The sequence below is a fragment of the Lutra lutra genome, chromosome 3 (assembly GCF_902655055.1).
Source record: "Lutra lutra chromosome 3, mLutLut1.2, whole genome shotgun sequence".
NCBI classification, from domain to species: Eukaryota; Metazoa; Chordata; class Mammalia; order Carnivora; family Mustelidae; genus Lutra; species Lutra lutra.
Window position 1 is genome coordinate 48,291,703 of NC_062280.1, and position 13,390 is coordinate 48,305,092.

The 13,390-nt window shown below is 39.6% G+C and overlaps 1 protein-coding gene across 1 annotated transcript in view; it reads right to left on the reverse strand.

The window, feature by feature from the left end:
* Positions 1-13,390, reverse strand: part of LOC125095101 (contactin-associated protein-like 4) — a 133,870-nt gene that overhangs the window by 120,095 nt on the left and 385 nt on the right. The window lies entirely within an intron of this gene.

Sequence of the window (13,390 nt, forward strand, 5' to 3'; positions counted from 1 at the left end):
GAAATACTTGCTTAACCAGTGGTCTTTATATTTTATTAGAGTATTTTCCCAAGCTCTAGTTAATGCCCTAAATATTCTATAACATGCACTTTATGATAGATTCACTAATCATATTTTCAAAAAGAAACAAAAGTGGAGTCTGATCTACCAAGCATAGAAAGCTAATAAAAAAGTCAATAAAAATATGAAGATATTTATAATAAAGTCATTAATTGGATAAATTAAACCATTGAAAACTGAGATACCACCTTACACCAGTTAGAATGGCCAAAATTAACAAGACAGTAAACAACAAGTGTTGGAGAGGATGTGGAGAAAGGGGCACCCTCTTACACTGTTATGGGAATGCACGTTGGTGCAGCCACTTTGGAAAACAGTGTGAAGATTCCTTAAGAAATTAAAAATAGAGCTACCCTATGACCCTGTAATTGCATTGCTGGGTATTTACCCCAGAGATACAGATGTAGTGAAAAGAAGGGCCATCTGTACCCCAATGTTCATAGCAGCAATGGCTATAGTCGCCAAATTGTGGAAAGAGCCAAGATGCCCTTCAGCAGACGAATGGATAAAGAAGATGTGGTCCATATATACAATGGAGTATTATGCCTTCATCAGAAAGAATGAGTACCCAACTTTTGTATCAACATGGTTGGGACTGGAGGAGATTATGCTGAGTGAAATAAGTCAAGCAGAGAAAGTCAATTATCATATGGTTTCAATTACTTATGGAGCATAAGGAATAACACAGAGGACACTGGGAGAAGGAGAGATGTGAGTTGGGGGAAATAGGAGGGGGAGGTGAACCATGAGAGACTGTGGACTCTGAGAAACAAACTGAGGACTTTGGAGAGGAGGGTAGTTGGGGGTGGGGTTGGGAGGGCCTGGCAGTGGATATTCAAGAGGGCACATATTGCATGGAACACTGGGTGTGGTGCATAAACAATGGATCTTGGAACACTGAAAAAATTAAATTGAATTAAAAGAAACTACTAATCCACCAGTTCCAATATGGGCAAGATGTGGAGATTGTTTCTGGAAGCTGAAGACTTTATAATTACTTTTTGAACATTTTCAGAAACTGGGGGCTCAGTGCCTATTCTTCTACTGGGGGAAGATTCATGGGGCTTCATGGGATCTTGAAACTGCTCTGTAAGGTCCATGTTCACAGGTGTCTACACTTCCAAAAGAACAGCAGAAAATAAATTCCAGAATAATAGTGGGTGCCTGAACCCAATTTCTTTGCACAACACATATACACACAAACTAGAAGATGACCAAGAATTGTAGGCATAGCCACATTTGACTCATGCCACGTGTATAGACAACACGTGACACATGTGCCATGTGTTTCAAGTTAAGCTAATAGATAAGTGAATGGGAAGAGATTCCAGTGGCATTCTTACTGTGTGTGGGGGCAGAGTAGGGAGGAGGGACCTAAGATCCTCCAGAGAAAGTGGAGAAGAAAATGGAGAACAGATCCAACAACAAAAAGAAAACCACCACCTGCAAGAGAAGTGCAGTGCAAATTGCTAAAACCTTTACACAAGGTGGAGATTTGGACATTTAGAGCACCAGGGAAACAGCTTGGGGTGAGCAGGACTGAGGACTGGGGATGACAATTCAGGGGAGAAGGAGGTGACTGGAAGAAGAAGCTGCTTCTTGGCACCAGAATTGTGAAGGAAGGAAGAGGAGAAATCATGCACAGTATTTTGCAGAAGATGGGACAAGGCACACCATGGTGACCCTTTCTCCTCTCATCTTATCACCACCAACAGTGACATCCATTACAAATTTAAACTTAATCTCACTACTTAAAGAGGGCATTTATGGACTAAGATCCTGTCTACAAGATGCCCAGGCATAAGAACAATCAGATCAAATCCATGCCAACAACTGAGAAGAAAATGTTAAATGAGGATGAAAACATTTCAGCAAATGAATACCTCTACCCACCAGAATAAAAGCCAACCACAGAGTCCAGAAAAGTTATGATGCAATACCCCAAACTAAATTAAAGATCCTAAATCCTCAAACAGAAATCTGTACATAGAAAAGAGTCTAATTCAAAAAAAAAAAGAAAGAAAGAAAAAGAAAAGAAAAAAGAGTCTAATTCAGAAATTTTAAAGGAATAAAAATGGGCAATATAAAAGAAATCCAATGAAGAGTGATTGCATTGAGAAAAAATATATAGAAAGAAAAATACAAGACTGTTTTGTCAATGTAGACACATCTACAAGATGTTTATAAAAAATTTTAATAAAATTTTAATAAAGGACATTGAAGAACTACAGAAATACAATCAAATGAATGATAATAAGATTTTAAAAAGTAAAACTATCCAGAGAAAAAGTGACTAAAATATAAGGTAGAAAAAGAAAATTAGAATCTATCTATTACGGGATGCCTGGGTGGCTCAGTTGGTTGGAGGACTGCCTTCGGCTCAGGTCATGATCCCGGTGTCCCGGGATCGAGTCCCGCATTGGGCTCCCAGCTCCACGGGGAGTCTGCTTCTCTCTCTGACCTTCTCCTCGCTCATGCTCTCTCTCACTGTCTCTCTCTCAAATAAATAAATAAAATCTTTAAAAAAAATCTATCTATTACTTATCTATCATCTATCTATCTATCATTTCTGAAAAATAAAAATGTAAAACAATGGATGTTAATCCATTTTAAATTTCTGGAAATAAGGGGAAAAAACCCACCTAAATCTTCATTTTGAAAGGACCTTCCATGTAAGGACCCAGGTTAGATTCAAGACATATTCTCCATAAATCATTAGAATGAAATGTAGCGTAAAAAGGCAGGGCCTCTAGATAAAATTGACCACTTAGAAAAGTAGGAAAATTAGACTGATGTCAAATTCTTATGAGCTGTGGAACAGCATGTTCAAGAAGCACATGGAAAGGAAATGAAAGCTGAGGATTTTGTACTCAGCCCAGTTATTCTCCAAGTACAAGGTTGTAGAAAATCTATTCAATGCTCATGTTCCTGTGATACAGGGCACAAAGCCCTTCCCCTGGAATCTACTATGAAAGCAGCTCTCTGAGCATGATCTTGGAGACCCTCAGGGGTCCATGATGCCAAAGCATTTATATAAAAATATTAAGATGCCTTCCATTTATTTATTCTAATTTTCTCAGAGTATACCACAGTTTTCCAGAGGATTGATGAAACATCCAAAGTATCTAAAAAAGCTATCAAAATACCCCTCCTCTTCCCACTGATATATTTGCTGGAGGCTAGCTTTTCTTCATAAACATCCACTGGAACAAGGACAACAACAAAAATCTCAAGCTAAATGCAAGAGATGAGATAACCTAGCTGTTTTCCATAAAGCCCTATATTAAAATTTGCAAAAGTATAAAACTAAGTTACTTTACTATTTTTATGTTTTGAAAATGTGTTTATTATCTATTAAATATTTACTGTTAACATGTAATTTGTTTCTTTTTGTTATTTTTAAATGTATTAATTACATATCTTAACTATTAATAGCACTAACCTATATAAACAAAAGTTCATTGTGACCCTCATAATATGAGCATAAAGGCATCCTGAGCCAAAAATATGAGAGCAACTCTACTAGGCTTATCCAATCTACAAATGATTGGGAACACTTTAGGACAAAGACTAAGTAGAAGATATTTAATGTATTTAGTACTAGATAAGAAATTGAAACCAATATGGAAATATGGATGAAAGGATAGCATACAAATATTGTATGTTCTAAGAAAATAGAAAGAATGCAAGAAAAATATGGGAATATAAGAGAGAAGGAAGTAGGAGAATATCACTGATTATAGTACTGATAATAGATACTACTGAAAACTTACCTACCAGACTGTGAAATTTGTAAGACATCACAAAAGATGTCATTACAAAGGAAACTAGTAGAGCAAAAGACAGAACCTCCTAAGTACCTAGAGAAATAATAATAATAATAATAAGAGAACAAACAAAACAAATCTCAGGGAGTAAAATCATATTAAATATACATAAAAAACATAATAATTATATAACATAAAAATGGCACAAAACATATCAGCCATATTAATATGTATGGGCTTAACATGATTATTATACAGGAAAAAAAAATAAGATATTGAATTCGGTTACTAAAGCAAATCTCAATCCAATATGAGCACAATAAACACATCTAAAACAACATAATTTAGAAGGACTAGGAGTGGATGGTGGGCAGACGTGTGTTGACAAAAACATGAAGAGTGCCCAAGTGGCCCTGATAATGGACAGGGTTGAATTCAAGGCCAAAGCATTCCATAAAACAAAGATCATTCTATAACAACAACCTCAAAAGTAACAACAAAATTCACAACAGCTATAAATGGCCAGCACCAAGTGACACAACCAAACACATAAAATGGAGATCATGGCTAGTGTAAGGGAAAACAGAAACATGAATAATAGATTTTAAAACATCACTCTGAGAACAAGATAAAAAAATAAGTAAAATACAAAAAATACATATAGTATGATCTTCAAATAAATAAAAAACTATCCAGACAGAAAAGATTATTCTCTTAGCCACATAAGGAACATCCACAAAAACCGGTCATAAAATTGGTCACAAAAGTATCAGTAAATATCATAAAATGGGATATTATGGATGTCATTCTCTGATCATGATGCAACAAAACAATACTTCCAGTTGGAGAACCTAAGACCTTCCATTAAGCAATTTTTATATAAATGAGGAAATACAAACATAATATGAGAATTTGTGAAAAATCACAATAATGGAAACACTATATTGGATAGATTCTGTGCAGAACAGCAAAAATAGGTCAGAGGAAAATCCATAGCCTTAAACATTGGTATACATAAAAGAATGAAAATGAATAAAATCCTCTACTCAAGCATTTAGTCAAGAAACCATCATTCAAGCCAAACAAAACATAAGGAGATAAATAACAGAATAAAAACTATTAGACAACAGGAAAGGAGTTAATTGAATTAATAAATTAAAATCCTGGGTCTTTGAAAAAATAAGCATAATAAACCAACAGACAAATAATGGAGAAAAGATGAAAAATAGTACAAAATACAAAATTAGAATGACATTGAAAAAGATCCATAAGGGGAGGAGCAAGATGGGGGAGGAGCAGGAGACCTAAATGTCATCTGGTCTCAGGAGTTCAGCTAGACAGTTATCAAACCATTCTGAACACCTACAAACCCAACAGGAGATAGAGAATAAAGAAGGAGATGATGGAGAATAAAGAAGCTGAGAAAAAGAGAGACAAACAACTACTAGACCACAAGGGGAGAATTTGAGAGATAAGTCATATCATAAGATGAAACAATATTAGAATAATTGGGTTTCCAGAAGAAGAAAGAGAGAGAGGGGCCGAAGGTATATTGGAGCAAATTATAGCAGAGAATTTCTCTAATTTGGGGAAGGGAACTAGCATCAAAATCCAGGAGGCACAGAGAACCTCCTCAAAATCAGTAAAAATAGGGCCACACTCCACCATCTAATAGTAATGCTTACAAGTCTCAGTGACAAAGAGAAAATCCTGAAAGCAGCTCGGGACAAGAGGTCTGTAACATAAAGTGGTAGAAAGTATTAGATTGGCAGCAGACTAATCCACAGAGACCTGGCAGGCCAGAAGAGACTGTCATGATATATTCAGAGCACTAAATGAAAAAAATATGCAGCTAAGAATATTATATCCAGCTAGGCTGTCATTGAAAATAGAAGGAGAGATAAAAAGCTTCCAGGACAAACAAAAACTAAAAGAATTTGAAAACACCAAAGCAGCCTTATAGGAAGTATTGAAAGGGATCCTCTAAGCAAACAGAGAGCCTAAATCTAACAGATCTGAAAGGAACAGAGACAATATACAGTAACAGTGACCTTACAGGCAATGCAATGGCACTAGATTCATAACTTTCAATAGATACCCTGAATGTAAATGGGCTAAATGCCCCAATCAAAGCACACAGGGTATCAGAATGGATAAAAAAATAAGACCCATTGATATGCTGTCTACAAGAAACTCATTTTAGACCCAAAGACCTCCATATTTAAAATGAGGGGGTGGAAAGCAATTTACCATGTTAATGGACATCAAAAGAAAGCTGGGGTGGCAATCCTTATATCAGATATACTAGATTTTAAGCCAAAGACATTAATAAGAGATGAGGAAGGATATTATATCATACTTAAAGGGTCTGTCCAATAAGAAGATCTAACAATTTTAAGTATCTATGCCACTAACATGGGATCAGCTAATTATATAAACTAATTAATAACAAAATCAAAGAAACAAATCAACAATGATACAATAATAGTAGGGGACTTTAACACCCACCTCACTGAAATGGACAGATCATCTAAACAAAATATCAATGAGAAATTAAAGGCTTATATGACACCCTGGACCAGATGGACATCACAGATATATTCAGAACATTTCATCCCAAAGCAACAGAATACACATTCTTCTCTAGTGCACATGGAACATTCTCCAGAATAGACCACATCCTGGGTCACAAATCAGGTCTCAACTGGTACCAAAAGACTGGGATCATTCCCCGCATATTTTCAGACCACAATGCTCTGAAACTAGAACTCAACCACAAGTGGAAAATTGAAAAGAACTCAAATACACGGAGGCTCAAAAGCATCCTACTAAACAATGAAAGGGTCAACCAGGAAAAAAATTTTAAAATTTTAAAAATTTCATGGAAACAAATGAAAATGAAAACACAACTGTTCAAAATCTTTGGGATACAGCAAAGGGATTCCTGAGAGGAAAGTATATAGCAATATAAGCCTTTCTCAAGAAACAAGAAAGGTCTCAAGTACACAACCTAACCCTACACCTAAAGGAGCTGGAGAAAGAAGAGCAAAGAAAGCCTAGACCCAGCAGGAGAAGAGAAATGATAAAGATCAGAGCAAAATCAATGCAATAGAAACCAAAAGAACAGTAGAACAGATCAACAAAACTAGGAGCTGGTTCTTTGAAAGAGTTAATAAGATTGATAAATACTTGCCAAAAAGAAAAGAGAAAGGACCCAAATTAATAAAATCATGAATGAAAGAGGAAAGATCACAACCAACACCAAAGAAATACTAACAATCACAAGAACATATTATGAGCAACTATATACCAGCAAATTTGGCTATCTGGAAGAAAGGGATGCATTCCTAGAGACATAGAAACTACTAAAACTGAACCAGGAAGAAATAGAAAACCTGAACAGACCCATAACCAGTAAAAGAAAAATTGAAGCAGTCATCAAACATCTCCCAACAAACAACAGCCCAGGGCCAGTTGGCTTCCCAGGGGAATTCTACCAAATATTTAAAGAAGAATTAATACCTATTCTCCTTATAACTGTTACAAAACATAGAGATGGAAGGAAAACTTCCAAACTCATTTTATGAGGCCAGAATTACCTTGATCCCAAAACCAAAGACCTCATCAAAAAAGAGAATTACAGACCAATACCTTTGATGAACACAGATGCAAAAATTCTCACCAAAATACTAGCCAATAGGATTCAACAGTACATTTAAAGAATGATTCACCATGACCAAGTGAGATGTATTCCTGGGCTGCAAGGTTAGTTTAACATCTGCAAATCAATCAATGTGATACAATACATTAATAAAAAAAAGAACAAGAACCATATTTTACTCTCAATAGATGCTGAAAAAGCTTTTGACAAACTACAGCATCCAAAGAACAAATTCAAAACTCTTCAAAGTATAGGGATAAAAGGGTACATACCCCAATATCATCAAAGCCATCCATGAAAAACCCACAGTGAATGTTATTCTCAATGGGGGAAAGACTGAGAGCTTTTCCCATAAGGTCAGGAACACGGCAGTGGTGTTCACTATCACCACTGCCATGCAACATAGTACTAGAAGTCCTAGCCTCAGAAATCAGACAACAAAAAGAAATTAAAGGCATCCAAATCGACAAAGAAGAAGTCAAACTCTCACCCTTTTCAGATAATATGATACTTTATGTGGAAAACCCAAAATACTCTACTCCAAAATTGCTAGAACTCATCCAGGAATTCAATAAAGTGTCAGGATATAAAATCAAGGCACAGAAATCAGTTGCATTTCTATATACCAACAACAAGACAGAAGAAAGAGAAATTAAGGAGTTGATCCCATTTACAATTGCAACCCAAATCATAAAATACCTAGGAATAAACCTAACCAAAAAGGCAAAGAATCTGTACTCAGAAAACTATGGAATACTCATGAAAGAAATCGAGGAAGACACAAAGAAATGGCAAAAAATTCCATGCTCATGGATTGGAAGAACAAATATTGTGAGGATGTCTATGCTATTTTGAGCAATCTACACATTCATGCAATTCCTATCAAAAACCCATCAACTTTTTTTCAAAGAATGGAACAAATAATCCACATATATATGGAATATATATATAATGGAATACTACGCAGCCATCAAAAATAAACTGAAATCCTGCCACTTACAATGGTGTGGATGGAACTAGAGGGTATTAGCTAAGTGAAATAAGTCAACCAGAGAAAGATATTTATCATATGATCTCTCTGATATGAGGAATTTGAGAGGTAGTGCAGGGAGTCATGGTGGGTAGGGAGGGAAAAAATGAAACAAGATGAAACCAGAGAGACTCTTAATCTCACAAAACAAACTGAGGGTTACTGGGGGTAGGGGGGGAGGAGGAGGGTGGCTGGGTTATGGACACTGGGGAGGGTATGTGCTATGGTGAGTGCTGTGAATTGTGTAAGACTGATGATTCACAGACCTGTAACCCTGGGGCAAATAATACATTATATGTTAATTTTAAGAAAAAGATCCCTAAAAACATGAAGCTTATTTGCACACCTCTATGCAAGCAAATTTGAAGAGTAGAATTATAATTTCTAAGTAAAATACAGTTTAGTCAAATTAGAGATAGAATTCTTAACCAAACTGATTTTTGTGAAAGCAAGGGAAAGTTATCAAGAACAAATTCAGAAAGAGAAAAAAGGGGGAGAAAGCACCAGGCCCAGATTGTTTCACAGGTGACTCTGCTAAACTGAGAGCAAGGACAGTGCTAGTGGAGGTAAATTATTCCAGAGCATAGAAAACAGGAGAGAACTCCCACTCTTCATGAACACAATTATAACATTAATAGCTGCATCAATAAAAGAAAGACATTACAAGACAAAATCACGAATGAATATGAGTTAAAAATACTAAATAGAGGGGCGCCTGGGTGGCTCAGTGGGTTAAGCCTCTGCCTTCAGCTCAGTTCATGATCTCAGGATCCTAGGATCGAGCCCTGTATCAGGCTCTCTGCTTGGTGGGGAGCCTGCTTCCCCCTCTCTCTCTGCCTGCCTCTCTGCCTACTTGTGATCTCTCTCTCTGTCAATCAAACAAATAAAATCATTTAAAAAATACTAAATATGATATTATTGGCTAGATGACAAACTCCATTAAGAAAATGGTGTCCCAGGACCCTATGAGACTTAGGTGAAGATGCCATTCACTATTAAAAATCTATTGACAGGGGCACCTGAGTGGGCCCGTGGGTTAAGCCTCGGTCTTTGGCTCAGGTTATGGTCCCTGGGTCCTGGGATCGAGCCCCAAATCGGGCTCTCTGCTTGGTGGGGAGCCTGCTTCCCCCTCTCTCTCTGCCTTCTCTTTGCCTACTTGTGATCTCTGTCTGTCAAATAAATAAATAAAATATTTTTAAAAATCTTTTGACATAATGGTCATATTGGCAGTCTAAAGAGAAAAATCACATGGCTATTCTCCAGACACTAAAATGCTTTTCACAACATTTAATGGACTGTTCAGTAATGATGCCAGAAAACAGGGATGGAGGGACACTTCGCTGACAAGATAACATACATTCCCAAGCCTGACTCAGCCTATTCCTTACTGGGGCATTCAGGGGACCCCTAAGGTCAGGAACAAGGCAGAAGCCAGCTCTCTACTAATCCACACTGTGTTGGAGGAGTTATCCAATGTAACCAGCAAGAGAAAACCACAGAGGCAACATAAAAACAAAAATAGAGGAAGAAGTCAGCTGTGTCTATTTTCAGATGAAAACCACATTCTAGAAACAAGCAGGCATTGCAAATGAACACATACAAAATGGTAAAATGCCAGGGAGGGAATTTGACAAATGTCACTTTAGGAACTGACCCCGAATACATACATCCAACTATTTAAAAATATAGTTGCTCAAAGTTATTCATTACCACATTATTTTAGTTGCAAATATTGGAATCCATATTAATGTGTATACACAGAAGACTGATATCAAATAGAGAAAGAGAAGATAGAGAATATGTGTGTGTGTGTGTTTGTGTGTGTGTGTGTGTATGTGTGTGTGCATATATCTGATGTGAAGTGCAGGTTTTTAAAGGGATGAGGGAGATTTCAATGAACTGATACAGAGTCGTTTCTGGGATACATTGTTCACAGAACAAAGGAACATGTGTAACACGGTGTATAGGAAGGGAGAAAAAAAAAACCCATGAAGTTGGTAAAGTTTGCAAAAAGAAACACAGAAAGTCTAGACTAGAAACTAGTGAAGGTGGGTGAAAACTCAAACCGCCCAGAGCTGAACAGGGTCCCCTGCATATTTCAACAGATGCCATAAGCACCCCATCGGGTAAGCCCAGTGGCACTTGGCCACAGTGTCCCAGTGACACAATCTTAGTTAGCAGGAAACCGAGAACTGCAGACATGTCTGACATTCCTGTTGCAAGTCTGTTTCTGCAGTGAACAACTGCATTTGGACACTAGTCTTTGGACATCGTAGGTGTAAAAGAGTGAGTGCACTGATGTTGTTGGGAGCCTGGCAATCTGCAGAAGAGAGGAGATGCAGGATGGAGATAAAATATGGGATCTCAGCAGGCAGAATAGAAGCCTGGGCAGGGATGGAACCAGCAGTGGGAGGACCAACACTTTCTTTGGTCTCAGGTACACTCAGTGCTTACGACATCCCCACTCGCCCGCTGGAGTCCAAAATGAGCAGTGCCAGCGGGGTCAGGAAAGAGCTCGCCTCACATCAGGTCTCTGTCTGCTAGTCCCTGGTAGGAGTGCACAGGGAACCCTAGCCACAGTCCAGGCACATGCGAGGGACACCCTCCTCTACTCCGCCCTGGGAGTACAGGTGCTTGGCTGGGAGACTCCCCCACATCCCTGAAATGTCTATGTTTTCCCTGACACGGGACACTCTGACCGGCAGTCCACCTTAGCAAGGAGAACTGCGGGCTCAAGCTCGATGCCCAAGGTCTGGACAGCCTCATGCCTGTCCCCATGCTTGCAGGTGAACCAGAACCAGAACCAGAACTGGGGCACCACGCCCCACCCACACCAGGGGTACACGGCACCTAAAGGCAGGTTCCCGTGCCCTGTGGGCAGACTCCAGGTCTCCTGCTCATTGTTGTTCTCCAGGATTGCTTAATTTATTTTGGGTCAAAGTCTTATCTGGAGGAATTATATGAATAGTTCAAGCTATTTTTCCAAAAAGGAGGAAAATGTGCCCCCTGAAAGCTTTTGCACAAATCTTATTCCTGTGGTAACGTTTATCTTTGCTGGCAAACGGAATTCTCATCTCCGGTGATTTCTCGACTCTTTAGTGACTTAAGCTGTTCATGCCAATCAAACATAATGCAGTCACTCTGTCAGCCCTTCTTCCACTGAAGACAGTGCTCTCAGATTAGCAAGAGAGCTCCTAGCTTCTAAAAGATAAACTTTGGTCCTATAAAGTCAAGGGGTTTCATTTTAACTCATGAAGAACTGTAACTTCTACCATCCTTTTGGAGATAAAGACTAACTTACTTTTGCATCTGAAATGTTCTTAATAATTTAGTGTCATAATTGTTTTGAAATTTGATTCTTTATTTAAGAGACCACGCACTTTGTGAATACAAGACAGATAAACATGGGGAGCGGTCCCTTGGGTGTAAGTCCTGAGACGTAAGCAGGAGTCCACATTGACACAGTCCACTGTGAAAAGAACCACAGAACCCTGACACCCTCCACGGGATTTCAGGAGGACAAATGCAAAAGCATGGGAATTAGATTAACTAATGAACCGTGGAACACTACATCAAAGACTAAGTATGGACTATATGGTGGCTAATTGAACATAATAAAAAATAAAAATAAATAAAAAATCACAGTGCTTGCAAGAAAAATAAAGACATGGTTTTGTGCGGGGTGTGCTGCCCAGGCACAGCCTCCCACCAAGGGCTGAGAGCGGCCTCTAGTGCCCACTCCAGTGGCTACACTTGGGCCAGGGTCTTCGCCCAGTTACCTTCCTGTTCTCTCTAAAGGTGATTTTTCCAGGCTCTGTTTTAAAGAACAGTGCCTGTACCGCTGCCCAGCTTGCACCTTTCTGCAGTGTGTGCTGCCGTTCCGTGTGAGCACGTCATGTGGTTCCCAGAAAGCATGGATCCAGTGAAGTCCTGACACTGGTGCGGCACCTGCACACGGGCACTGAACAGCCCCCCCGGGGGGGGGCGTTGACTGACCCAGTGGTTCCAGGGGGGCCCAGCAGCCTGGGTGTTCCAGCCCTGAGGGAAGGAGAGGGGTCCCTCTGCTGCAGCAGCCTCGGTGTCAGGGACAGTTGTAGCCTCTGCTCACACCCCGTGCAAACACCGCTGGGTGCCTCCACCCTCCTGGTCGGACCCCGGAGCCTGAAGGAGGCGGGGGTCACAGGAGCAGGGAAGGAGGGAGCCCCCATTCAGGCAGAGGGGCTTGGCACTCTGTCTTCACAAGGCTCAGCACTTGTCAGGAAGGGACAAATTCCCCTGACAGAGATTTTCAGCCAAGTACAACTCCAAAACTTTTGGATGTAGTATGGGTAGGAAAATCGGGTTCTCCTGAATTATTCTGGACAATGCCTTTGGGTTAGATCCACAGAACTAGTCTAGGAACAAGAACTCGGGTATCTGAACCTATAGGAAAGGATCCTGAATGAGGTAGAATGAAACAGTGTCATCATCCAACACTTAAATAGTGACTCTCATTTTATGGGGAGCAGAGGAGAGTTATTTATTTCTTCCTGTAAATGAAAGAAGTCTTTCTGTGAGAATGGCAGGCTTTCCAGGGCAGCTGCATGAGGCTCTCTCGAAGGTGATCACCCCAGGTCGGCCCCAGCACAGGAGGCATCGGAGCTGCCGCAGGGGCCCCCTCCCTCTAGCACGGCTGCTCCTACAGACCTGTGAGCTGCCACACCCAGGGAGGCTGCACAGCCTGGAACCCGCCTGTCACCTCACGTCAGACCTAATCTCCAAAGTGCCAGGTGCCATCCTGGAGAAAGGAGCCCACAGAGACACCAGCTGTGGTGTATCCCCCAAGATGTCCCTCTCACACTGAACTTGAGCCTTCTTGTTGTATTCAAAGAC